Source organism: Strix aluco, chromosome 3 (assembly GCF_031877795.1).
Source record: "Strix aluco isolate bStrAlu1 chromosome 3, bStrAlu1.hap1, whole genome shotgun sequence".
Lineage (NCBI taxonomy): Eukaryota > Metazoa > Chordata > Aves > Strigiformes > Strigidae > Strix > Strix aluco.
Genome location: NC_133933.1, coordinates 78,201,743 through 78,229,422, shown reverse-complemented (window position 1 = coordinate 78,229,422; position 27,680 = coordinate 78,201,743).

The window sequence follows — 27,680 nt, the reverse complement described above, 5'->3', positions numbered from 1 at the left end:
GCAACCTCAGAGTTCAACCACAGCAGATATTTATGTGCCCTGAACCGTGATCTTCCTGGTTGATTTTGCTTTCCCTGCTGAGAGCGTGCATTTATTGCGCAGCTGCACTGCACAGTTTCTAGCCAGGAGAGGGCAATAGCATCCACCAGCTGCTGTGCAGGAGCAGGAGAAAGCTTAGAATAGGTGGGATAGATGATGGCACAGAGGATGGGGAAATAACTGGTAATGCAGTAAGTGTTGCAGATAGACTACCTGTTTACTTTAACTATTACCTAGTCATTCACATTTTAATAAGCATTAAGCCTGTCATCTTTTCTAAGGATTATGCTTTAAATTGGCACTGATTTTTAACATTTAGTTTTGATTTAGTTAATATCTATTTATGGGGCTTATTAATAATAGGGGCCTTGAGTTTTCAGACGTGAATTGTTGCAGTCCTTTGTGTGTGGCTCCTCTTTGCCATTCCCACTTCCGTTCACTGGGTCTTGCTTCCCCATCCACAAAAAATGCTAGTTACAGATCATGGGGTTTCAAGTCTCTCTTGTGAGCTAACAAAGCCCACTGTTTTGTCAGTGGATTTACCAGTTTGGGAACACTTTCTTTACAGTGCAGAAGTCACCTCTTCCCAAAGACCACAGAAATAAATATGGCAGGTAGAAAATAAGTCAAATCAGCAAACCTCAAGCTTTCTCATTTTGTAACCATGTGAATACTTTCTGCTCTATCAGGCTTAAGTACCAACTGTTCTGCAGTATCCCAAAACTATGGGCTATAAATAAGGTAAAATCAAAGAAATTTCTATAAGCTGTGTGGAATAACAAAATGGCTTACAAAGCAAGCTGAACACTAGCTAGATCTTTATTTTTTTTTAAGATACAATTCTTTTACTCCTGCTTCCCTGAGGAATGCTGTAAATGACATTTTTCTCACTCTTATTCACTTAGAATTGTATTCATTCTCAATGGTCCATAAGTATCACTCATTCTATCATTATGCCTATATTTACCAAAAAAAGGCCACTTGTTCCCAGTAGGAATATTTATTATTTAAATTAAGAAAGATAATTCTAACCTTGTTATTCCTGGATTTTTTGCTTCATACCAAATAAGAATGTCAATTTAAAAACTGCAAAAGTAGTTATCCCTCTCACCCACTAACTGTTAAACAATGAAAAGGAAAAATGTGAAACATTACACTCAGACTATTATTTTTCTTTCTGAAATTGTTACTATGGGTAATGACTCAGCTACAATTTACTTCACTTTATGACAGGAAGTGGTTTCGTAAAATTGTAAAGTTCTCAAGCAAATTCTCTTCTTGTTTACAGCACCACAATTCAGGATTCTGTTGACTTGATTGAAATCACTCATGATGTGTGAAGGTGAAGTGCTAAGGCTTGGACAACAGGTCCAAGCCAGAGTTGACCTATAGATGAATCCTTTATATTTTATAACTGATAGCCATTGTGCTAGTAGGTATTGTACTAGGTTATAACAAACCACCTGTACTGATGTAAAAAGTGCTAAAGTGTTGAAGTATTGAAGCCTGAACAACAGGCCCCAGGCCAAAGCTGCTAACTTAGTATGTAGTCATTAACGAAATATGTATGCTCATTAATGAAAGATGTAGCTTAGATATCATATACTCATTACTGATGATGAATGTAATGTAAACATGTCTATCCTCAATGTATCTTTCTTCTTGTTTGCGTAGGGGCAAGTTAACAAGGCCATGGAGCCAGCTGTCCGGCCCTGGGACCAGACGTGTGGCCTTGTTCTAAAAAGGACAGAAACAAATTAGATAGGCAGGGAAACTCTCTTAGCTTCTCCCTTGAGCCTCTGGGGGGGAATCTAATGTGAGATTGAAACCCAATGTTCCACTCAAAACAAAGGTGCCAGCTATTCTTGCTTGTTGATTTTTGATATATAAGGCTGGACACGCTTGCAGCGACTTTGGATGCCTCACCTACAGATGGACACATCACGTAGGATTTCCCACTTGCCGGGACAGGCTCTCCAAATCCTCGCTGTAACCGGGGCTCCCCAGTGACTGCGGATCTGGATGATGGTAAAGTATGCAAGTGGTGATGTATCTTTCTTAATCACTATTTTCTCTCTCTCGTGTAGTAATGATTTGATGCATTACCCTGTACTTTCCTATTTGTTTAAGTGCACTATTCTGTCTTTTCTTGCTGTGTTTTCTGTATTATTCTGTTACATTATTTAGTTATTTCCAGTAAAATACGCCTACTCTTTTCACTCTGGTGTCTGAGTTTAATTGGTATCCTAATCAGCAAAACAGAAGGTACATCCAAAAGAAGAATATACTTCTTAATCTGTCTTCCAATGTCTGTATGACAATAACAATTTGGATATTCTGTAGAAATTTTAACTATGTTATTTTAAACATTTTATTTCTGTCCCTCACTGTCTCCCATTTGTATAACCTTTTCATTCTATTACGCTTATTTAGGATAAATTATTTAGCCATCATCAGACTGCATATGGCAAGTTCACCTTCTTTACCCTCTAAATAATTGAAAAACCTGTATGATGAACACATACATGTTATTTACTATTTTTATGAACAAAGAAATTAAAGAGAGGAAAACACAGATATGTCTACTCAAGATGTGTTCTGCAGAACCACTGGTCTGGAACTGTCTAGGAGACAAGTATTGTAGTCTTGCCTTTGGGGAGCTGGATGGTATTAAATGTATAAAAATTGTGTAACAAAATACTGGAAACAGAATAAGTGAGTGACAACAAATACTATTTTTTTTATGAGAATAAAATTAGAGATTATATCTGAGCAAGATCAAATATCACACAATGAAATACCATTCTAAACAATAAAAAAAGAGTTAACCTTTCATAAATGTTTAGGCCATGAGGCAGAAAAAAAAAAAAAAAAAAAGAAGGTGAACTTCAGCACCTTGAGAGGCAGAATTCAGTGTGTGCTTGTATACCTAGGTCTGTCCTGTCAGTCTGAGGGTCTTCTAACCACAAAATACATATGCAGACTCAGTTCTAACAGTTTTCTGTGGTAAATTGCCACTTCCATGCCTGAAAAGGATCGATAAACAGGAAATGTACACTTCTGACCACTTTCAGACTTTCCAAAGGTAAAATTTGAATTCCAGACAAGTTTCAATGAAGGACTGAATTGGTCCTTATTTTGTATGAGTTTATTGACCTATAGGTAACTTACTTTCCTAATAGTAATTACACGAAAAAGAAAATTTAGTTTTACCCAATATGTAGTTCCACAGTGTTTGAGAATCCTATGTGCACATCGCTGCTACTTTAATGAATTCAGATCCAGCATTCTCTAATGGATCCAGATCCATCATTATATTTAAAAGATGTTATCTCAACATGTGAAAACATGGATCAACCTCTCCCTGGTATGTGATCTAGTTAGGGTCCTTAATCTACAAATAAAATGTTTCTCCAAATGGAGTTTTACCTTTTCTGTGATAGCAGGACACCTGACCTTGTTAGCTGCTGTTAACATCCTGGAGGCTATCAGGTTACAACAGCACTGCATGAAAGCTATTGGTAAGTGTGTTGTGAAGATGGAAATTTTATCAAGAACATTCACTTACATGGCTACTTCAGGGGAAAGCAAAGATAGTCACCCAAAGCACAGATTAAAATTCAGATCTTTTTTCTCATTTCCACCATACAGCTGAATCCTCCCTCCTTTGTGTCATGGAATGAATTGCCACTGACCTATATTTCTCTTCCTCTGCCATAAGCAGATGCAGGTGATAAAACCAGATATGCACATTCACTTTCAGTCTGCAGAGGTTTCCCATTCAGAACAGTTCCTTCCAACTCTGAAGAAGTGTTTGCATGCCCTGTGGGGAGAGATGAGACAATAAATCACACCACTAGTTCCTAGCTTTAGCAGATTTCTGCTGGGCCTAAGGAAAAAACAAGATTTCTCTGAGGAAAGAGCTCTCTGTGGTTTAAAGATACCAACACTGAACCTGCTGTGGTGCAGTCATAAGATTAAGTTGACACCTGTCTTAATGATGAGCACTGAAGTGGATAAACCTTGCATATGCGCTTGCAAAGAAGTATGCTGATTATTTGAGGTCAAACAAACAAACATAAAAATCCCAGTGCTAGGATGTCCAGATAAGAAGCTGGGACTGACAGACACATTCAATGCTGAAGCATCTGTGATAGCTCTTAGTTCCACTTAAATATTTGGTCAGAACTCTGTTACAGTTTCAAGTTGTATCTTGGGTGTTGCTTATTTAATATACTACCACGCATTAATAGTTGTGTTAGCGCCAGCAAACAGAAGCTCCACTAGATAATTTAACACAGAGCCCTCCACTGAATTGCATTACTTCATCATGTTCCTTAACCTTTGCTGGAGTAGGGATAATGATACAGAGAATGAGATAAGGTTTTCTATTTATCTAAAGCCAAATCACCTTGCTTTTAAGATCAAATATTGAAGACAAAACTTGACAGTGAAACTCCTGTGACTTATGACTCCATACTGGATACTGGGCTCAGGACAACAGTCTCTGCATGATATTTTATGATCTGTGCTACACAGAAGGTCAGAAGAGATGATCTAATAGTCCCTTCTGGATTTAAAATCTTGGTATTGGAATCTAAACTAGACTGCAATGTAACTATTTCTCTGTGTGTGTATAAATTCAGTGTGCAAAATATTAACAGGTTCTGGGCCCACGAGGGTTCAGAAGCTCTGCATTCTTCACACCAACAACACCCCCTTCATCCCCCTAAGAAGTGATTCTTACGTGTGGCCTTGATGGGTTTTCATACCTTCATTTTTCCCCACCCCTCCCATGCAAACATCTTCTCATCACTCAGTTCTACTCTACCTTCAGCTGTGAAATGGCAGCCATTGTCAGTCTGAGCAGTTTATTTGAGAACCACTGTGGTCAGGGGTTTCCTGTTTCCATGATGACAGGACCCACATGAAGCTCTGAAGAAATGTCTTCTTTTTTCAGTTAATTGTAAACTACTTCTTTATCACCTATCCCCATTCAGAATGATGAATTCAGACAGCTGGAGTTATCCAATGCAAAGTGTTTTCTGTTTTTTTTTTTTAAAAAAAAATCATTCTAATTGCCAACTATATCAAGGCAAACTCTACTGAAGGACAGATCATACCATGAAATATCCAGCACTGCTTTGGAAAGAAAAATGGAACTACTCACATAGAACCATACCCTGTGTGCAAGCTTATCCTGGTAATGCTCAAAAAGTTTACAGAGCTTTTACTCTTTTTTATTTTTCATAGAAAATTGTCTCACTAAGAACTTGTTTACTTCAATTCTCTAGTGTTTTCTGCTGCTTATTCCTGGAAAACATAGTTGCACAGGTAACTAACTACTTTATTATTTTTCATCATTTCCTCTGGGATATTTCTGCATCTTTTTAGTCTCCAGTGACAAACACTACCACGCTGTGTGTAGTATTCATTGTAGAATTAAATGAAGCATGTGTTACAGCACCTGAGAGCAACTGAAAATAATCGAAATGAGCTGTAAACTCTCATTACTCCCATTAAATTTTATTTTTCATAAGAAACATTACTGGGGAATTTGATGTCATTCCTCTTGTGGGCTGGCACAAGACATCAAAGCAGAACACAACAGAAATGGAAACTGTTGGTGGTGTTTCATAACTGAGGGCAAGCTAATAAAGGGGCAGGAATCAAAGAGAAGCTGAGGAAGAGACATTGTTTATATCTTTACGTGGGAGGAGACTGAGCCCTCCACTCTCTGCCTTTGCAGGCAGCTGCATTATGAATTAATAAAGAGACACTTCGATGAATATGCACATGAGGTATTTTCATTAATAATTCATAAAGCCATCAATCAAGCAGCTGCACATTCAACACAGGAAATTGAGGTTAGGCTTGTTTTGCACTGCTTTTTGAGTTACAACTGGAGGTACAAGGTGTAAGACTGGGGGAAGAGGAGATAAAATGTTTATCAGGAAAGGGGTGGAAGGAAATGAGACATTCCTACACTTTCTTCAGAAAGTAACTGAGAAAGAGTGTTTGAAATAAAAGTATTTTGACAAGTGTGGAGGAAGGGGAGTGGGAATGCCAGGTAAAATGCAAGTGATGTCTTATACTGTTTGTTATACTGTACATCTTTGAGATGATGTATTGATCAGTGGTGGAAAGCTACTCTGATGCTCTGATAGCAAGAACACTTTGTACTAGCTGCACCTTGAAGAACTGTTGAGGACGTGGAAGATCATTGAATTCTTTTTAATAAAGACTACCTCAGGCATATTGGTTTTTTAATTATTTATTCTATTTGTTGGAAGTTAGCTTTTAAAAAAAAAAAAAAAAAGAGAGTGTGGAAAAAAGTCCAACCCAGCCCAACACATCTCTAAAAACTCTGAGTAAATATATGGATAAAATAATCCACTTATTTAAGAGACAGAATAAAAAATTATTAAGGTTATGAATCATTCTGTGAAACAGTGGCCCATTGAAAGATTAAAGCTTTTTGTAATTAATATATTATACAACTCATATGTATAATAAATGCCTCTACCATTGTGATCTGGCTCTACACACTTCTCAGTTCCCAGAGAATCAGATTAATAAAGGATGTAGAGGCGTTTAAAAAAATGTCATCTTCATCTTTTTCTATCTTTGAACAACCGGCCCCTCTGTTTCATACCATCACTTTCTCCATTTCCTCTGTTTGTAGTGCTTAACACATTGTGTATTGTTTTGCTATGTAGTATATGTCATTATTAGGGGCTAAATGGCAGTACATATCATGATATAGGGGCTCACATTCTGGTAATGTCAGTTGAGGCTGCACTTCATGTAAAGCACTGAAAGTAATCCATCAAGTGAAGAAATATGGATTTAAAGTAAAATAATGTGAAGTATGAAAACCAAGAAATTTTCAGGTCTATCGCAAACTCTGATTTGTAATAGTACAGCCTAGAGTATTGAATCTGTTTGGGCTTGAAAATTCTACCCATCACAGCTTTCTAATTACCAAGATAATTAACTATTGAAGCAGGCTGTCTATTGAAACAAGTGTTTTGAGTTTAAAAATATTTTAGAGACTTTCAACACAAACTTTCTAAAAGTTATACTTTGGACTCAGTAAATTCTGTTCAATGTAAATATATCTGCTTGAAATTTAGAGTTAGAACTTAAAGCAAGCTGGATCATCTCATGTTCTTCTATGGCCTCCAAAATTTGAGCCTTCAATAACATTACATTAAATAATTTTGACATGTACTTGCACTTAAAAAAATTTCTGGGAGAGGATACTAGTTTGGATAGAAATTATCTGCTTACCCTTATTATTGCTATGATGACAGTGAAGAAATGGTAGGTATTCAATGATTTTATCTGACAAATAATTGCATGTCTATTTTGGACAACTAAGCTTTTGGATGACTTGAAGAATTGCACATCATAAGGAAGGCTGACTGCTGTCCACTAAAGAAGTGTCAGTTAATACTGATGAAACTAATTCTAAATTAGCCCATTCTAGTAATTATTATTTTAAAAATATTCACACTTTTTGGATATATCTAAGGATAATGAAGCTTCTGACAGCATTAAGCAAAAAATTGTGCTATTTTAAATATTTATGTATTTTAAATGGTAGGGAGAGATATGATACAAAGCATACTTCCTTCATTTAAGATAAATATTATACTTCAAATGTTTTTATTAAATCTCTTTTCTACCTGTGCATCTAAGAACACCTTTTCACCCTTTGCTCTGCACAATAACTATATGCAGATCAAAAAACAAAAGAATTTGGCCCCTTCAGCAAATAGTTCCACTGCTTTCCCTGTCCCATGGCTTTCTTGGACAAAATATCCTTTATGGTCCCAGCTTGAAGTAAGCAACCAAAACAGAAAAGTGACAGCATGAGCTCTCTGCTACTACTTCAGTTTCTGTTTCCATTCTGTTTCTATGGAAATGGATCTGGGAAACACAAAAAGCAAACCAAGTACTTTAATGATTTTAAAATCCTGCTTTGATTTCTTCAATATTGTTTTCCAAACAAAGGCAAGCAGCTGGAATTAGCACTCATTGCCCACTGGGGGTGGAGAGGTGAAAGTGAAATTTCCTTTGTAAAACATTATAATAGATACGTAAATGAAATCAGCCTCACACCAAAAATAAAACTGCAAGAAAAATTATGTTCTCATGTTATTTCATTTGATTTGATATAGGTGTGATATGGGGGAAGAGGAGATGCAAACTATTCTGACGATGATGAGACCTATTCTGCTGTTATAGTGAGGACCATAGTAAAAGGTTTTGCATGTGCATCAGGTCTTTCCCCCTTTCCTCACGCTCCTTTCAAACGTGAAGTGCTTTGGCCCTTCTTGGCTCCTTTCACTCAGTTTCCCTACACAACTTCAGCCACCTTTCTGTGTCATGGCCACAGCAACTCCACAGGCTTGGGCATCTTGTTCTTTTTCAGCCTGACTTTTTTCTGCTGACCTGTTCTGAACAACACTGCCAGAACCCTCACTTCCTTGATGAATTATAGCATTTCCAGAGGGAAACTGATTCCATATGCCCACATCACTATTGACAACTTTCCAATTAAACTAACACAGAAGTTTCCAATCCGTCTATGGTCAATGGCCCATTTCCTAGGATTTTCTGGTCTCTCAGATGGTCAGCTGAGAAAGGTTTCATTTTTTATGTGTAAACTGGTAATGGTTTAGAAGGTGTATTAACTACAAAAACACAGGATATGTTTTACCAATATATTTGATAAGTTGAGGGCAATTGGTTGTGCTTGTGTGCCTTTCATCTACAGCTGACTGGTAAAGTCAGCAAAATTTTTCTTTTCATTGTCACTCTTTGCAGAAATGTCTGTCAGAGATAAGCCTTTCTTTTCTTTGTACAGGACACCTTTCCTGAGAAAGCCCATAGAATCATCATAATTTTCCAGGGAGAAAAGCTGGGGCAGAATAGTACTATAATATCTCTGACATGTGAAGCTGCTGGGAGCTAATTCTCCCCACTAAACAACCTTACATGGTTCAGTAACAATCTGCGGCAGGAATCACTGACATGGATGATTGTTCTTTGACTTTTAACCTCCAGGTAATAGAGATTAAGTGGTACTTGGATGGAGACAATATTTTCTAACATTGAGTTTCTAATAACTACACTATATTACATCACAAAAAAATAATGGAGTTTACAATAGGAAGCTACTGCTTCTTTTCTCCCTATGTTATAAGCTCCATTTGCTTCTGGAAGAAATTTATTCAAATACAATGTCCACAGAGTCTGCAAGTTTTTATATGTTTTGTAATCACACATAGAAAGTAACAGCACTTAATACTCATGAAGAAATACTGTTATTATCAAACCCCATTTAAATTACATGGCCGAAATTTTACTAAAGCTAGATGGCAAAGGAATTAATTTTTTTTTTTTCCTGTAAGGAATATTTAAAAACCACAGGTGATAAATTAGTCATTGTATGCAATAAGGTTCTTTTATCATCCAAGTGATAGCTTGTTTATACTGTAAACCCTTGTTCTTATTAATAATATTTTCTACTAAAGCATATATTATTTTTCCTTAGCAGCTGGTAAACATTTTTTCCTTTTGATGAATGTATTATTTTCTGAAATCCTGGGTAGTCTTTACTTTGTCACATAGCAGAGCTCAGCACTGCTCTCTTTCCACGATGTCCGTTGACCTCAGGGCTCCAATGGAAGGGTTCGCTCTGTGAGGGAGGAATAAATTTACTTTTTCAGGCTGATCAGTTTTTGCCTCTCAGATGAGAAAGGTGGACAAATACTTTTCCTCATCTTGTGTGGGCTGAAATCTGTGCATTCCATCCTGAACTGACACATCTTCCTCATATGACCCGGGCCAGAATAGCCTTCAGGAACCACAGTAAGTTCATTTAAGATCCACGATTACACATTTTTTCACTTATATTTTATTGACCTCACATGAAGTTTCCTAGGCAGAGATAGGCCATACCTGACTGTGTAGTCTCATGCCGTGGTGCAGTACATCCAGCTACATCATGCAGGATGTTTTACAGCATGTGAGATGGGTTGTGCTGTGACATGTCACCAATAAAGGGCCAGGGGCAGCTGCTGTCCTTCATACAGTGAAAGCTCCACCTAGACCGACTCTGGCAGACAAGTTTTGCCTGCACTGGAAATCATCTTCAGCTTCCGCAGATCAGCAGGGGACACAATTGCATTCATTTTTCAAAAGATGAACGCACTTATAAATGTCGTCTTTAACACCTACAGCAGTAATACTTAGAGGCCACTGCTGTAGGCAGGAGAAAAACTTTGTATGCTTAATAAGCTGTTCGCTAGCTCTAATTAATGAAGACTCAGATGACCTTAGTTAAAATTAGCTGTCCCAACCTGGACATTTGAGAAACAGCACCAACAAAAAAGCTGTTATTTCTGCATGGGCCAAAAAATAACATCACTTGTCAAATTAGATAACCTGGCGACCCTGGGGAAAAAGCAAAAAAAGATATAAATCGAAAGTGTAAACTAGGTGGGATGAGCTTGTGAAGCAATTGCTTGGCCCTGTCTGTGACTAAGAGTAGAACAAATGCTGTTTCTCAGGGAGGAAATTTAATCTCTTTTACCTGCTTAAGTGGAAGTAAAAAAGTATACTACTACCAATATATTTAGTAGAATATTTAGTAGTAGTCAATGACTTCTAAGCAACAACATCAAACTGTAGGTTCATGTACAAGATAAACACAAACTTTATGCAAAGTAAGGTTTTCTGAGTTTATCCAAGTTGCTGCACTGGTGAAGGGTAGACTCAATCTTGCACTCTGGATGGAGGGATCTTTATGTGAAGTGCAAGTACCAGTAATTATAATAACATTTGACCCCACTGACGCTACACTGACATCACATCTACAAAACTGTACAGGAAGGAAGAAACTTAAGGGGAAATCTAATAATTTTAGAGAAAGACCAGATGAAATGAAGGGCCATAAAAATACCCATAATATACCAAATAAGGAAAAAAAATATGTGTCTTTCCCCATCTTTCTTTCTTTTTCTTTTTTAACACACACATTAGGAGATATAGAAATTTAATGTTCAGGTTTAAAACCAAAATAGCAGATATCTGACAGAGTAATTACAGTGCCTTTGTGGATCAGACACTAAAGTGATGAAGACAAACATTTATGCTCAAGTAGAATGAAATATTCTTCGACACTAGATTCCAATAAGGTTTCAGAAGATTTATCTCATTTGGAATTATGGCAATGATTTTAGTGTTGGCAACACATAAGAGAGATACATAATACTAGTTTGCACTTGTTATTGAACATGATCACTGTATCTTACTGATAAAAAACCCTTTCTTTCCAATTTTATCCTGACATCCGTGGCTTTATATAAGGGAAAATTATAGGAAAAGCTAACCCATTAACCTAGATTGTAATGATTTGAGGTGATCATGAGGGTATGAGGCTTGAGTTGCAAGCTAAAATTTTCAAAATCATTTAAATGAAATTGAAAGTGACTTCAAGGCCAAGTGTCATTTTCAGAAATAGCCTAGATAATTAGCATGAGTTCTATAAAGAAATCAATAGGAGATAAATGTCAAGTGCCTAAGTATTACCTGACAATGAGCCTTAAGTATTTAACTTATTTTGCAGCTTTATCATTTCTCCCATGTTTTTCCATAAGACTGCTTTGGACATAAAGTTCCTACCTGTGTGTACAGATCTTGATATTTCAACCTATAAATACTCATTTGACTCTTTAAATTACAAGTAGATGTTTACTAATATTTGTCTCTACAATTCACTCATTTCAGGGGGGAAAAACAGTGCTTAACTAATGCTCAGCAAATTCAAAGCATAGGATGAGGTTCATTCAAAAAAGGGGAAAAAAAAGATCGTTCTTAACAATGAATATTGCAGTCCTCAAGGAGCAGGATGGATGGTTTTAAGGTCAGAGAAGAGTGGAAATGGCAAACAGATGTATGAACCATCATTTTAATTTTTTAACTCACTGATTACTCTCTCTCAGGAGAAATGAAGAGATCTGCAGAAGAAGAAAAGCATTCAGAATAAGCTCATTATCCTCTCTTTAGATCTCCCTTCTCTTCTCCCCCCCCCCCCCATTATACTGCAATATCTCATTGAGAACATAAAATTTACCCTTGACTTTTTTATAATTTCTAATGATTTAAGTCCATATTCATTAATTTTTTTGTACATGTGATATTTTCCCTAAATCCCAACAGTAAAAAAGTTAATTGTTTTCCCTACATTTTCTTCTGTCATTTCACCTTTTCCTTTCCTCTGCTGCTAGGGACAGCTGTCATGGTGCACTTCCCTGCATTCCTCAACCTGACCTTTATTTCTCCATAACCCTGTTCAAGCAATAACCACCAGTGGTGGCCATAATGGATACGTCTGGTTATGATGGCTGCAAAGTGAATTCAGGGGAGAAAGATAACACCACAGTAGCCAAGAGCTAATTTGAACAAAGTGCCCTCCTAACTGGAGTGCTGGTCAATGTCTGACTCAAGCCAGATTTGGAAGAAACTAACATCTGTAGTTGGCATGCAAATATGACTATGCATCAATCATCTTACCCCATAAATAATGAGCAGCCCAAGAGCCTGTTGAGCTCTCCTGCATGGCAGCGGACTACACTCCAGGATCTCCCCTTGAGTAGGGACGCCTCTCAAGTTTACAACTGCCACAGAGATCCCTTATTCCTTGATACTGAGAGATTCCTTGATGTAACAAATCCTCAGTAAGTGACTAATAGCTTGCTAAATTTTGTAAACTTCACTAAGATTATATCTTAGATTGAACATACAAATACAATCCTTTAGACATAAACCATTGACCAAATCTGGGACTAGGACTGGATCTAACTGCACCTAGACTCCTCTGAGTAGTTTAAAAAGCAAGGGGGTCTTTTCTGAACTTTGTGACTCAACGGGAGGATCTCCCTGATGCATCTGACTTGCCCTGTCTTCTATGCAGTAAGTAATCAAGTGTACCTTGCCATCGAATCTTGTTAAACCACTGTCACATTTATAATCAAAGTTCGTTAAATCGCTGTTTTATATCAATAAACATATTGCTGCTTCCATCTTACAAGTGAAGTACATTGCTCCATCCACAACAACAGCCTATTGTTTCAGTCTTGTAAATGGTTACTTAATATGTGCAAAGAAAGATCTTTAGAAAGCTAATACAACATCGAAAAAGTAGATGAAGCTGCTGCGTACTCCCTAAGTGGTAAGAGACTTCTCTTATATTACATGAAAAATGATGGTGCCTACATTCAATAGTAAAGTAACAATATCTTATTTTATCATGTGCAATAGTTAACTTAAACTGGGAAGATTTCTTGTTGTCTGCATAGGAATTAAACATCTGCTTTCAAATGCATGTTAAATGGACAAAGAATGTTTAAGGATCTATGGAGCATAAGAAAATATTTCCATCTTTTCTTTAGTTTTGATAATATGCCTGAGGGTGGAGGACACAGAGAGGACAGAGTTTCTGCCCTATGACCCAAATGAGGCAAGTACAAGATACCACAAACTACCTGACAAATAAAAGCTAGTTTTTCAAGATAGAAATGGATAGAATGTGTAAGCAGCCTGACAGGTAAAAAGGTATGAATCTTCAATTCATACATGAACTATTAACACTTCATTGCCCTAGATCCTTTCTATTTAGTAGTGAATATCGCTCCTTACTGGGAAGAAAGACTGTGCCTTCTAACAGTATTGTTCATTTCACTCACATTGACTTTAATCTGAATTGTTGCACATTTTCTATAAGCCGTTAATGTCAAGTGTACATAGTGTCATTAAATAAGAAAAAAAAATACAAGGAAATATTGAAGCATATGAATATGTTTACATGCCTGTGCATTATGGAATGGTTATCATTTTAAGAATGACCACTTAACTTCATTCTTCCACTACTTTTTTCATCCATTTCTACAGTTCTCTCTAAATGGCTTCCTTGTATTCAGGGCAGTCAGTCAGAGGGAGAGAAATAATTCTCTTCATTGTTTCTAATACACACTGTGCACCCAGGCACCAGAACCAGCCCGTCAGTTGCCATTGATTGTCCCACTGTGCTAGAGAAGGAAAAATTTCATGCTAGATCCACAGGTTTCAGTTTGAGTCCTGGTCTGGGGTAAAGTCCCCAGAAGGCACTGAAGGTCAAACTGGACAAAGATCAAGTACTTCCAACCACAGCTGTTTTGCATGGCTTTTCCTATTTAGTTGATTTTCCAACACTGCATTTTTCAGAAGAAGCAGTGTTAGAACAGCATGTCAATGAGCCTCATAAAAGGCTTTGGTGCATGTACTATTCAGTGTCCCTGGGTAGGTCTGGTCTCTTTGAAGTGTCTTTGTGGGAAAGGAGAGAAGAACAGTCTTCAAATTGAGATGCAACGTGGATAAATAGTGCCTCTTTCTGGCCTAGTACTCCCATGTCAGAGGTAGCAGAGAGGAGGCAAGCGCAACATCAGGAAAGGAGTATTCAATTCCAGATTACTTTCCTGCATGATGTCTTACTGTATAGTGTATATAGTCTCAGTCCCTCAGAAGCAGGTATTCCAACACAAAGGAAACTGGACCTCTTTGATTAACCCCTTATTTCTTCCATAGAAATGTTTAATTGCTCATCAGTTCTAGTGCTTTAGGCTGACTCAATGCTTCGTGTCTCTTTTTCTGGCCCTAGCCATTCCTCCTTCTAAAAAGCCACTTGCCAGGAAATTACCAAATTAATATAAAACATACCAGAGACAGTGTAGAGTAGTACATAAATATATTAAAAACAATTTATGGTGAATTTACAGAAAAATATTTTTTTTTTAAAATATAAAATAAAATATTTTATCAAGAATTGTTTCATTTACTTTAAAGGGGGTTAATTTCATTTTGAAGTTTGTTAAATAATTACAGAGTTCTGTTATCTGCATGATTCTGTTATCTGCAATGGTATATGAAAGAGTTGTAACTGTGTCTAGAACAACTGAGAATGCATTTATCTTTTCTTAAGGTACCTTTTTTAGGGAGTGTGTATTTTGTTCTAAAATGCTTAGCAAGCAGAAACACTCACCCATTTGGAATGAAATGTGAAAACCTATTTTCATAGTAAATGTATTTGCAGGGGACCTGTGACCTACCCTTACAAACAGTGATTTTGCTGGAAGGAAGGAACAATCTGACCCTTCCCTGGATGTGTAGCCAGAATCCTCTGGTATTTAGAAAACAACAGCCTTTATTATGGTTTTTCTTTTTTTATTTACTTTTATTCTTCCTGGACCTCAAACTAAGACATGGAGCCAAATCACTCTAATATGACAAGAAAATTTGTTCTTAATGCCTTTACTTGAAAAAATCTGAAAGAGTGAGAAATCATCTTTGGGACTCTTGAATGAATCTTTATTCCCTCACCAAGTGCCTGATTAAAACAACCAATATTTTTACTTTCAACCTATACAAAAAAACCTGCTTTCTCTGTAGAACTCTCAACAATCTCTTTAATTCTGTAGGTGACCTTCACTGATCCTATACTAGTTGTTAATACTCTTACAGATATTCTTTCCTTGATAACATTTTATTATAAGACCACCATTTTAATTTTGAAATTGTTAGATTTGGACAAATGATATTGTTAAAACTCTTTGCTGTGGGGTGTTTTTGCAAGTGTACCTAAGGATGCATTGTCCAGCTCATGTTTCTTTTCATAAATCCATTCAATAATGTAATATAAAACTTTTGTGTTTCATCTGAGATTCAATCTAGTTTCTAAGGTAATTGTATTTTTCTTTTTAATTTTATTTTAGAAAAATAGCATTTCAATGACTACTGGTGAAATATTTTAAAAATGTTATAAGAAAATATTTAAATATAATATTTAAATTAAATAATGCAAAAAATATGCTTAGGAATATCAGTACTGGAGATTCTGTTTTAAGTATCTGAACTCCAAAGCTAAATACTTATTAGAATATTTTAGTTCAAAGTTCTTTAGAATACTTTATTTTTTTCTCCTTAGGGCTGAAATATGCCTTTTTAGTATGTTGAAAATGGGGATGGGAACAAACATTCTCCTCAGCTTTAGAAAGTAAGGCAAATATTTAGCATGATGACAAAAACTATGTTGAAGATTAATTGGATCAAATAATTTCAATACATGCAAGAAAAAAAAAGTTATTAAAAAGTCCTTCATTGTGCTGATTTACCGATTACAAGATATTTTTACAATAAAAGTAGCTGACCACACACTAAAGAGTTCTTTAACTTACAAGTGACAGTTTTCCGATCATAGACTTGGTAATTAGTTAGTCTGTGTAAAAGCTGTAGGACTCTGAAGTCTCAATTGCTTAATTCCATTTGAAAATAACACACAAGACAATTGAAAGGTTTTGGTATCTGGGATAAGCTTATTAGTATAGTAAATGGAAATGTAAAGCAGGAACAGAAAGGATTTGTAATACTTTCTCTGAGTCATGACTTATTGCAGGAAGAAAATGGAAAATAAAATATACAAAATAACGTAACTTACAAAACCAAATAAATGCTTTCAAGTATCTGTAAGCTAAATCTACTGAAGACCTTCATGACTAAAAATCGTGGATTTAAATGTCCTGGTGTACATGAGTAAATATGAAAAATCATGTTGAAATCAAAAGTGAAAATTTTATGTAGTTCGACAGCTATGCAGATTATAGATGTGTGATTGAGGGTACATGTATATAGGTGTGGTGGTTTAGCCCCTGCCGGGGTCTGAGACCACGCGGCCGCTGCCCCTCCCCCACAAAGGGAGTGAAATACAAAGCCCCAAGACTGAAATAAGGAAAGGTTTAATACAACAGTGCAATAGCAACACAACCAACAATAACAGTAATAGTGATAGCAATTAACAGAGCAAAATAGCTACCAAATACAGCAGTTTGAAGCACGATGTACAAAACCACGAGTGCACCGCGCTCCGCGCCAGGAAAAAATGTGACTTGCCAGGATGTGACGTCTGCATGGTATCTGAATAACCCGGCTAGAGCTCCCCCCCACTGCTGGGGAAACTTAACCCTATCCTGGTTAAACCAGGACATAATCCACCCCTTATTCTATACCATGTGCGTCACATCCAGCTGCCACTTAGCAATTAGCATTGACAAAGAAAAATTAACAAAAGCACAGTATAACTCACGGTGTGTTTTCACCCACAATCAAGTCCCCTTGTGGTACGCATTGGACCTCTCCATCCTTCTGCATCACCCACCAGGTGCACCCAGGTCCTTGAGCAAAAACAATCCCGTGGATGGGTTTGCCTTTGCCCGGCGCAGGACTAACCCAGACCATTTTTCCCAGCAGGTCCCTCATGCGCACCACAGGGACTCTATCCCCGTCCACAACACGTGGAAGTTTTGACTGAGCCGGGCCAGCTCGATTGGCAGATCCTCTTGTGTTCACTAACCAAGTGGCCTTTGTCAGATGTGTGTCCCAGTGTTTGAAGGTTCCACCCCCCATTGCTCTCAAGGTAGTTTTTAACAGTCCATTGTAGCGCTCGATCTTCCCGGAGGCTGGTGCGTGGTAGGGGATGTGGTAGACCCACTCGATGCCGTGTTCTTCTGCCCAGGCATCTATGAGGTTATTTCGGAAGTGAGTCCCGTTGTCCGACTCAATCCTTTCTGGGGTGCCGTGTCGCCACAGGACTCGCTCTTCAAGGCCCAGAATGGTGTTTCGGGCGGTGGCGTGGGACACTGGATAAGTTTCGAGCCATCCAGTGGTTGCTTCCACCATTGTGAGCACGTGGCGCTTGCCTCGGCGGGTCTGTGGCAGTGTGATGTAGTCGATCTGCCAGGCCTCTCCATATTTATATTTCATCCATCGATCTTCATTCTGCTGGGGCTTCACCCGTTTGGCTTGTTTGATTGCAGCACATATCTCACATCCGTGGATGATCTCTGCGATGGTGTCAATGGTGAGGTCCACCCCTCGATCTCGAGCCCACCTATATGTTGCATCTCTGCCTTGGTGGCCCGAGGTCTCATGGGCCCACCGGGCTATGAACAGTTCACCTTTACGCTGCCAGTCCAAGTCCACCTGAGCCACCTCAATCTTAGCAGCTTGGTCTGCCTGCTGGTTATGCTGATGTTCATCAGTGGCTCGACTCTTGGGTATATGGGCGTCCACATGGCGCACCTTCACAACAAGGTTCTCCACCCGGGCTGCAATGTCCTGCCATACTTCAGCGGCCCAGATGGGTTTGCCCTTGCGTTGCCAGTTGTTCTGTTTCCATTGCTGCAACCACATCCACAGGGCACTTGCCATCACCCACGAGTCAGTGTAGATATAGAGCCTCGGCCACTTTTCTCGCTCAGCAATCTCCAAAGCCAATTGGATGGCTTTCACCTCTGCAAACTGGCTCGATTCACCTTGTCCCTCAACAGCTTCAGTGGTTTCTCGTGTGGGATTCCACACTGCAGTCTTCCATCGTCGATGTTTTCCCACAATGTGACAAGACCCATCAGTGAACAGGGCATATTGTTTTTCTTCCTCTGGCAGCTCGTTATATGGTGGGGCCTCCTCAGCACGTTTCACCTCTTGTTCTGGTGACATCCCAGCATCCTTGCTCTCTGGCCAGTTCATGATCATTTCCACTAATCCTGGGGGGTCGCGGTTCCCTATTCGAGCCCATTGTGTTATCAACGCAACCCATTTACTCCACGTGGCATCTGTTGCATGATGTGTGGAGGGAGCCTTTCCTTTGAACATCCATCCCAGCACCGGCAGTCGAGGTGCCAGGAGGAGCTGTGTCTCAGTGCCGACCACTTCTGAGGCAGCTCGAATTCCTTCATACGCTGCCAGTATCTCCTTCTCAGTCAGGGTATAGTTAGCTTCAGAGCCTTTGTATCCCCGGCTCCAAAAGCCTAGAGGTCGGCCTCGGGATTCCCCATCTGCTCTCTGCCAAAGGCTCCAGGAAGGGCCATTCTCCCCGGCTGCAGTGTAGAGCACGTTCTTAATCTCCTGCCCTGTCCGGACTGGCCCGAGAGCCACTGCCTGGGTAATCTCCTGCTTAATTTGTTCAAAGGCTTGTTGTTGCTCTGGGTCCCATTTAAAATCGTTCTTCTTGCGGGTTACGTGGTAGAGAGGGCTCACAATCAGGCTGTAGTTTGGGATGTGCATTCTCCAGAACCCCACAGCGCCCAGGAAAGACTGAGTCTCCTTTTTGGTGGTTGGTGGGGCCATGGCTGTTATCTTGTTTATCACCTCCATTGGGATGTGGCGACGCCCATCTTGCCATTTTATTCCTAGGAACTGAATCTCCCTTCCAGGCCCCTTAACTTTCTGTCGCTTGATGGCACAACATGCCTTCAGGAGGATTTCAATTATCTTCTTTCCTTTCTCAAAGACTTCCTCAGCTGTGTCCCCCCATATAATGATATCATCAATGAACTGCAGGTGTTCTGGAGCCCCACCTTTCTCCAGTGCAGTATGGACCAGTCTATGGCAAATGGTGGAGCTGTGTTTCCACCCCTGGGGCAATCGATTCCAGGTGTACTGGATACCCCTCCAAGTGAACGCAAACTGTGGCCTGCACTCTGGTGCTATTGGAATGGAGAAAAACGCGTTAGCGATGTCAATCGTGGCGTACCACTTGGCTGCCTTCGACTCCAGCTCATACTGGAGCTCTAGCATGTCCGGCACTGCAGCACTCATCGCTGGCGTAACTTCATTCAGGCCACCGTAGTCCACAGTCAGTCTCCATTCGCCATTAGGTTTTCTCACTGGCCATATAGGGCTGTTGAAAGGTGAGTGAGTCTTGCTGATCACCTTCTGGCTTTCTAGTCGACGGATCAGCTGATGGATGGGGACCAGGGAATCTCGGTTAGTACGGTACTGCCGCCGGTGCACCGTCTTGGTAGCAATTGGCACTCGCTGCTCTTCAACCTGAAGCGACCCCACCACCGAGGGGTCCTCTGAGAGGCCGGGTAAAGTGGACAATTGCTCAACCTCCTCCAGGGCAGCTATACCAAAGGCCCACCGGTACCCTTTTGGGTCTTTAAAGTACCCTCTCCTAAGGTAATCTATACCTAGGATGCACGGGGCATCTGGGCCAGTCACAATGGGGTGCTTATGCCAGTCCTTCCCAGTTAAGCTCACTTCAGCCTCTAATAGGGTTAGCTGTTGGGATCCCCCTGTCACTCCGGAGATGCAGATGGATTCAACCCCACTGTGGCTTGATGGCATCAGAGTGCACTGTGCGCCAGTGTCTACCAAGGCCTTGTATTCTTGTGGTTCTGATGTGCCAGGCCATCGGATCCACACCTTCCAGTAAATCCGATTATCCCTTTCCTCCACCTGGCTGGAGGCAGGGCCCCTCTAATCCTGCTCACCATCACTCACTTGATCTAAGAGTGACTCCTGCAGGAATGACTTACTGGTCCCCTCAAGAGGGTCAAGCATACTGCTGGCCATTCTATTCTGTCTGGGGGATTTCTGACTAGACACTGGAGCTGCGTCTCTCTTGGAAGACTCCCCTTTCATGGTGGTCTTCCCTTTCAGTTGCTGTACTCATGCAGCTAGGGCGGAAGTGGGCTGCCCATGCCACCTTCTCATGTTCTCCCCATTGTCGCGGAGGAAGAACCACAGGGTGCCCCGTGGTGTGTACCTTCTACCACCCTTCTCTTGGGTGGGGAAACGCCTGCTTCTAATGGCTGAGACATCGGCCCGTGCAGGTGAAACATAGGACATGTCCTGTTCCATTTTTTGGAGCCTCTGAGACAGTTCCTCTACGGCTGAAACCCAGGCATGTTGGGAGGAAGGGAGACTTCCCTCATAGTGCTGGAGATGCATAGTCACTTCATCCACTGTCTGATTGTCTCGCCACCAGGACGCTACTGCTAATGCTTTGGAATGTCCCTCTGGTCCACTTTGCAGGAACTTCCGCCACATCAGCTGTGTGCAAGGGACCAGATCTGGATCCAATGGTGACTGCTCATCATTCAGATCACCACAGATCATGTCAAACACAGCCATTTCCCTGAGGTTTTGGATGCCTTTCTCCACGTCGGTCCACTTGCCTAACCGACACAGAGCATCATCCTCGTAGGGGTACCTCTCCCTCACAGCGAGCAGGAGTCGCTTCCAAAGGCTGAGGGTTTGAGCCTGTTTCCCTATTGCCTTGTCAATACCAACCTGCTTGGCCAAATGTCCCACCTGCTTGGCCTCTCTCCCCTCCAATTCCAAACCAGCAGCTCCAGTATCCCAGCACCGGAGCAACCAGGTGCAAATTTGCTCGCCTGCAATGCGGCTGTAATCCTTCCGCATATCTCGCAACTCACTGAGGGATAGAGATCGGATGATTACCTCCGGCTCTTCCTCCTGCTCTCGTGATGGGCCTGGTTCATTATCACCCTGTGCACTGCGAGGGGATTTTTTGGTATATTTGGTTTTTCGTATCGGGGCAACTGATACTGGCACTGCTTGTCCCTTCGGCTCAGCTGCTGTGCTGGTGGAGGCGACCGGTACTGGCGCTGCCTGTCCCCCTGGCCCAGCTGCTGCACCAGCAGGCTCACTTTCAGACCCCGCAGCTCTTTCGCCCCCTTGAGGGCAGTGAACAGTGTTAAACATGACACGGTAAGCATGGGCAAGCCCCCAGCACATCGCAAGGATTTGTGTCTCCCGGGATTTGTCAGATTGGCAGCACATCTTTTCCAAATGCTCCACCAGTTTATCAGGACTCTGCACTTGTTCGACAGTGAGATCCCAAAGCATTGGGGGTGACCACTGACTCAGGCACTTGCCCATCTTCTCCCACACACCTTGCCATTTATAACTATCTGCCCCCGGGGCAGGTTTCCGGGTGGTGCTATTGTTGGAGAAGTACCGCATGGCCCAAAACAGGATCAGGCAGACATTTAGAAAGCATTGTGCCGCGAACACAGTGGCCTGGATGCTCCAGGGATAGCTGAAACTCTCAAAAACCGAGAGAATCTCCTCCCCTGGCTCACCCATAGAGGGGGTGAGACCCCAAACAAAAGACCAGGCAGCAAACAGGTAGCGGTGCACCCCCACAAGCAGCGAAACGAGCCCATTATAAGCAGACAGTAACCAGTAGAGCAAAACAAGTCCCTTGATACATTTTCCACCGAGAACAAACACCAGCACTGGGAACGCACAGGGGATATAAGGATTAATCCAGCTCCACCACGCAAGCAAATTGGCCAGCATTGTAAACGCTTATCAAACAATACAAGTAAAACCAGAAAAAAAATTACACCTAACAGATTGCTCTAACACTTCTCCTTTTGTCCTTATTTCAGTCTTCTCCAGCCTCACGTTGGAGCGCCAAAGTTGTGGTGGTTTAGCCCCTGCCGGGGGTCTGAGACCACGCGGCCGCTGCCCCTCCCCCACAAAGGGAGTGAAATACAAAGCCCCGAGACTGAAATAAGGAAAGGTTTAATACAACAGTGCAATAGCAACACAACCAACAATAACAATAACAGTAATAGTGATAGCAATTAACAGAGCAAAATAGCTACCAAATACAGCAGTTTGAAGCACGATGTACAAAACCACGAGTGCACCGCGCTCCGCGCCAGGAAAAAATGTGACTTGCCAGGATGTGACGTCTGCATGGTATCTGAATAACTCGGCTAGAGCTCCCCCCCACTGCTGGGGAAACTTAACCCTATCCTGGTTAAACCAGGACAATAGGTTAAACAGTAACAGTTGTTCATCTACTAAAGCTAAAAGATAGTGTCTCTTGACTCAGTTTCCTTTTTTTTGGTGTAGATCTGAAAGTTAAATTGTAAGATTCTCCACAGTTTTGCTGCGCATAACTATTAGCTCTAAAATCCCTGGCATTTCTACCACATGCCTAAAAATTCTAAAACATTGAAGTTAGGATTCTAACAACATCATGATTCTGAATTTCTTTTTCTATGTGTTCCAAGAAATTAAATTTTGTTTAAACTGAGGTGCTCATCAAGCAGTGGTGAATAGCAGAGTCTCTACACAAGTGGATATAGTAAATACACATGGTGTGGTATCACACAAACCTAGCACTTCCCATCCAAAAGTAGTTTAAATAAATTCATGCAGTACTTCAGTAAACTAATTAGCCGGTATCTTTATTCTCTTTGTATGATCCCAAACTAATCTGACTATCTTAGTAGTATTTCTACTAAAGGTTTGGAAACAAATTTTAGGTGTTGCTATGCCCTGAAAACAATAAGTATGTCCGGGCTTCACATAGCTTTTGATAAAAAGAAATGTAGGTGGAAGAGGTTACACCTATTAATTTCATGGTTGTATGATTCATTAAGGAAGAAGTAGCTCAGAGGTATCTCCAGCGAGTTCAAACCTTACATCTTTTCTGATCAGATGCACCCACAAATGCTGAGGAAGCTGGCAGATGTCATTGCAAGGCAACTCCCAACTACCTTTGAAATGTCTTGGTGAATGGGAGAGGTTCCTGAAGACTGGAGACAAGCACATATCACTCCAATCATCAAGAAGGACAAGAAGAAGATTCAAGAAACTACAAGCCTTTCAGCATCACCTTGGTCACAGGGAAGGTGGTGGAGCAAACAACCCCAGAAACCATTTTCAAACACATGAAGGACAAGGTGATTTGGAGTAGTCAGCAAAGGGGATATCATGCTTTACCAACCTGATTGACAGACATTATGATGACTAGCTTGGTGAATGAGGTGAGTGCAGTAAATGCTGTTTATCTTGACTAAGACCCTTGACATTTCTCCTATAGCATCCTCATAGACAAACTGAGTAAGTACAGGATAGATAAGTGGAAACGGAGGTAGACCAAAGGTGGCTCAGCTGTTGGGCTCAGAAGTCTGTCATTAACCAATGAATACTCATGGTCTCTACTGAGGTCTCTACTGGGGCCAATACTGTTTAATATCTTCATTAATGACCTGGATAATGGGTCAGAGGACACTCTCAGCATGTTTCAGATTATACAAAACTAGGAAGAGTTGTTGGTACACCAGATATCCAGGTAACTTTTAAATATCTCCAGGGATGGAGACTCCACAACCTCTCTGGGTGATACATTCCAGTGTTTGGTCACCCTCACAGTAAAAAAGGGTAACTGCTGTACACCAGGGGTTGATACCATGGCCAGTATGTTTTGGTTGTGTTCACAGGGACCTCAACAGGTTAGAGAAACGGGCCTGAGGGTCCTGGTGGACACCAAGTTGAACATAAGCCAGCAATGTTCTCCTCTAGAAAAGAAAGCCAACAGCCTCCTGGGCTGCATTAGGAGGACCATTGCCAGCAGGTCAAGGAAGGTGACTCTTCCCTGGGAATAGGTTGTCCAGAGTGGTTGTGGAGTCTTTATCCTTGGAGATATTCAAAACCCAGCTAGACAAGTCCCTGAGCAACCTGCTGTAGCTGACTCTGTTTGGGCAGGACACTTGGACTAGACGATTCCCAGAAGGGCCTTCCCACCTCAACTACTCTCTGAGTCTGTGGTTCTGTGATTCCTAACTGTCAATAGTTTCCTTTAAAAGCAAAGCTAGAGGAAAGTACACAAAGGGACAGGAAGAAGGTCAAAATGGGTCACTTTCTGTCCTTCATCTTAAAGCTGTTTCATTGTACCAAAAGAATGCAGACAAATGAGCCATAGAAAGAGTAAAGGGAATTGGGACTGTGCTGCCTGTCATCCAGTGAGGGTGCCCATCAAGGACAGGAATCACTGTGGTTTCATTCTTAGAAAGAATCTTGAAAAGATATAATACTTAATTAGCTGTTTATTTGCCCTGACACAGTTTAATGGTTGTAAGAGTCGATCAGAAGATCAGCATTGTCTCAACATTGTCATCGGGGACACGGACAGCGAGGTACCCAACAACGGCCTGTTCGGCGTACAGTTGCCGATCCCTGGAGTGGAATGTGGTGCAAAGGCTCCTGAATGCAGAACTGTGTGGCACAGCCAGTGCTGTGCTGTTCTCCTGAGTACTGACCCGTGTGGTGCAGGCAGTGCAGTGCTGTTCTTCGGTGCCTGAGCCGTGCAGTACAAACAGTGCTGTGCTGTTGTTCAGTACCTGGGCCTAGCCGGAGCTGTTAGAGATAATTGCCTAGCCACTGTCAAAAAAGATGGATCGCAACTGTTGCCATAACATCGACGAAGAAATCATGAACCTTAGATGAACTTTGCTTCATTATAATACCAAAACACACCTCCTGGTTGAAGGTTACCTGCCTCCAAGACTGACCACACCTCGGACACTCCCACCTGCACACACGCGATGGCCTCGCTCGAGAAGGGCAGAGATCCCTGAGGCAGAGGTGGAGCAAGGCATGTTACTAAGCATAAAAGATGACTTCTGCACAATGAAAATTGGAAGCTTCCCCACCAAGGACCACGACGATCGACGACGCAGCATCAGCTGGACCCGGGACCGTTAGGACGTCATGAGATCAGCGGTGGTAGCTATAATCTCTCTCCCCCCTCTCTCTAAACTTAACTTTACTTTTCTCCTTTCTCTCACCCATCTCTAACTATCGTGTGCCACTTCACAGGCAACACAATAAAGTTTCACTGTTTGATTACTGCTATCCGCTTTGGTGTTGGTCACCTTAATTTTGCACTTTCGAGATCATAGCAAATGAACCATCACGAGTCCACCGAGTGCACTGTGACAATGGTACATGACAGAAATCTAATCATGAAAAGGAAGAATTCCACAGAGAGTCTAAAATCAGAAAACAGTAAAGGAACAACTTCTGAAGTACAACATGCAAAACCGCTGTGCAATATGTCTGCAAATTGATAAAACACAAATTATATACAGGCTGCTCCAGTTTAAGGTTATACATAAAGTCCCTGTTAGACAGGGAACATGAGGAAACATTGAACTTCCCTTAGGTATGAAATTCGGTGTTTTAAGAGATTTAAAAATCTGTATACTCCAAAGAGCATATGACAGTTATGCCTAGAAAGCTTTGTGTTCATTGTATGATCTCTTTTTCTAACACAGCAGAATCCTGTATGTAGAACTAAGTATAGAATAGTAAAGCAAAATCGGACTAGAACAATATTTCCAGCAGCTAATACTAGATCAATAGATAGAAAAGCTGCCAGAAGGGGAAATGGCAGGTGTGCATTTTCAGTGCTAAAATTTAACACTTTTTCCCTTCACGGCAATGAAGGTAGCTCATCTAAGACAGCATTCGTAAGCCTCAGTTTTCTTTTAGCTGCAATTAATTTTTTGCACTACTGACTTGATTTATTTTCCACCATTCATTTTCACTCGTGTTTTATGTTTTAAAACTAGTACATGTCAATAGCTAAAATTAGCACTCTTCATCTGACTTTTTTGTACCTGTCTGTGTTGTAGTTATCCAACACTGTGAAAGAGAACACACCTTGGTAATTTATATGTGCTTATAAATTAATCTGAGGAAAACTATAATGCACCAATGTTACTAATTCCTACTATTAACATAGACTTTTGATAGGAAGCTTCTCTTCATCATTATGAAGAGAATTTATAAATTTCAGAGACTGCCTGAGTCCACTGGGGAATATCACACTCAGCACCAGATTCAGAAAAGGCGGCCTTAATAAGCATCCCTACATGGAGGAGAGTGGAAAGAAATTTCTGAAAACAATATTGTTGGATTTCTGGGAGAATGTCAGAAAACAATGCTGCTTTATGTGATTATATAGTCTGTGTTTCTCAGAACTGTGGTCCAGGGAGCAGGATCAACCTATTTGATTTCCTTGGATTCTTTCTTCTTGCTATATTGTCTGTGGACAAGACACTAGAACTGTAATGGGCTTTTTCAATGCATTGATATTTTCATGATACTTTATAATTTTCTGTCTTTTTTTTTAATTACTTTTTTTTTAAGCTTTTATGTATAAAGAATGCATGCTTAGCTGGAGGCAATTCCAGCTAAAAATTAGCTCCTTCTGCCTCATTATCCCACTATTTCATGCATCTCTGAAACTCCACATTATATTCTGAAAGGCTTCCTAGAGGAGATTTGTTGCCATAAGGCATCAATCAACATATCTTGTGATTAACCTCATACTACAGAATAAAAATGTCAGAATCTTCTCATGAAAATGGTTTGATGTGTACAGCATAGACTTTCAGACATTTACTATGCCACATTCCATGTATATTTAAATTGATCTATTATCTGTCCTGGCACTCTGACTGAGGGAAAAAACCTCATGAAAATAGATTTTACTGAATATAATATGACAGACTGTAGTAAGTGTGAAAAAACAAACCACAATTTCTTGGTGCACCGATTTCATGTTTCCTAAAGTCACTACTTCAACATTATATTGCTGTGTTTGGACATGTCTGGGCAGCTGGCTTTCAGCAAAAAGCCAAAGTCACAATGAAAGGACCAGCTTTAGGAGGAGAAGAGGGCACTAACTGTAGGCAGGCAGATGACTACATGAAGAAATGTGATTACTATCAAGCAGCCAACAGAAAAAGAAATATTCCCAAAGACGTGAAGAAATCATGGATGGAAGAGAAAATGAACCAGAAATAGATTAGGACAATGTTGTATATCATTTTCCAGAGCCTTGGGATAAATGAAGTAATCCTTCTTTTAATGCCAAATACACATAATTTGCAAAGCAGATAACTTGCTTAAAGCATTTT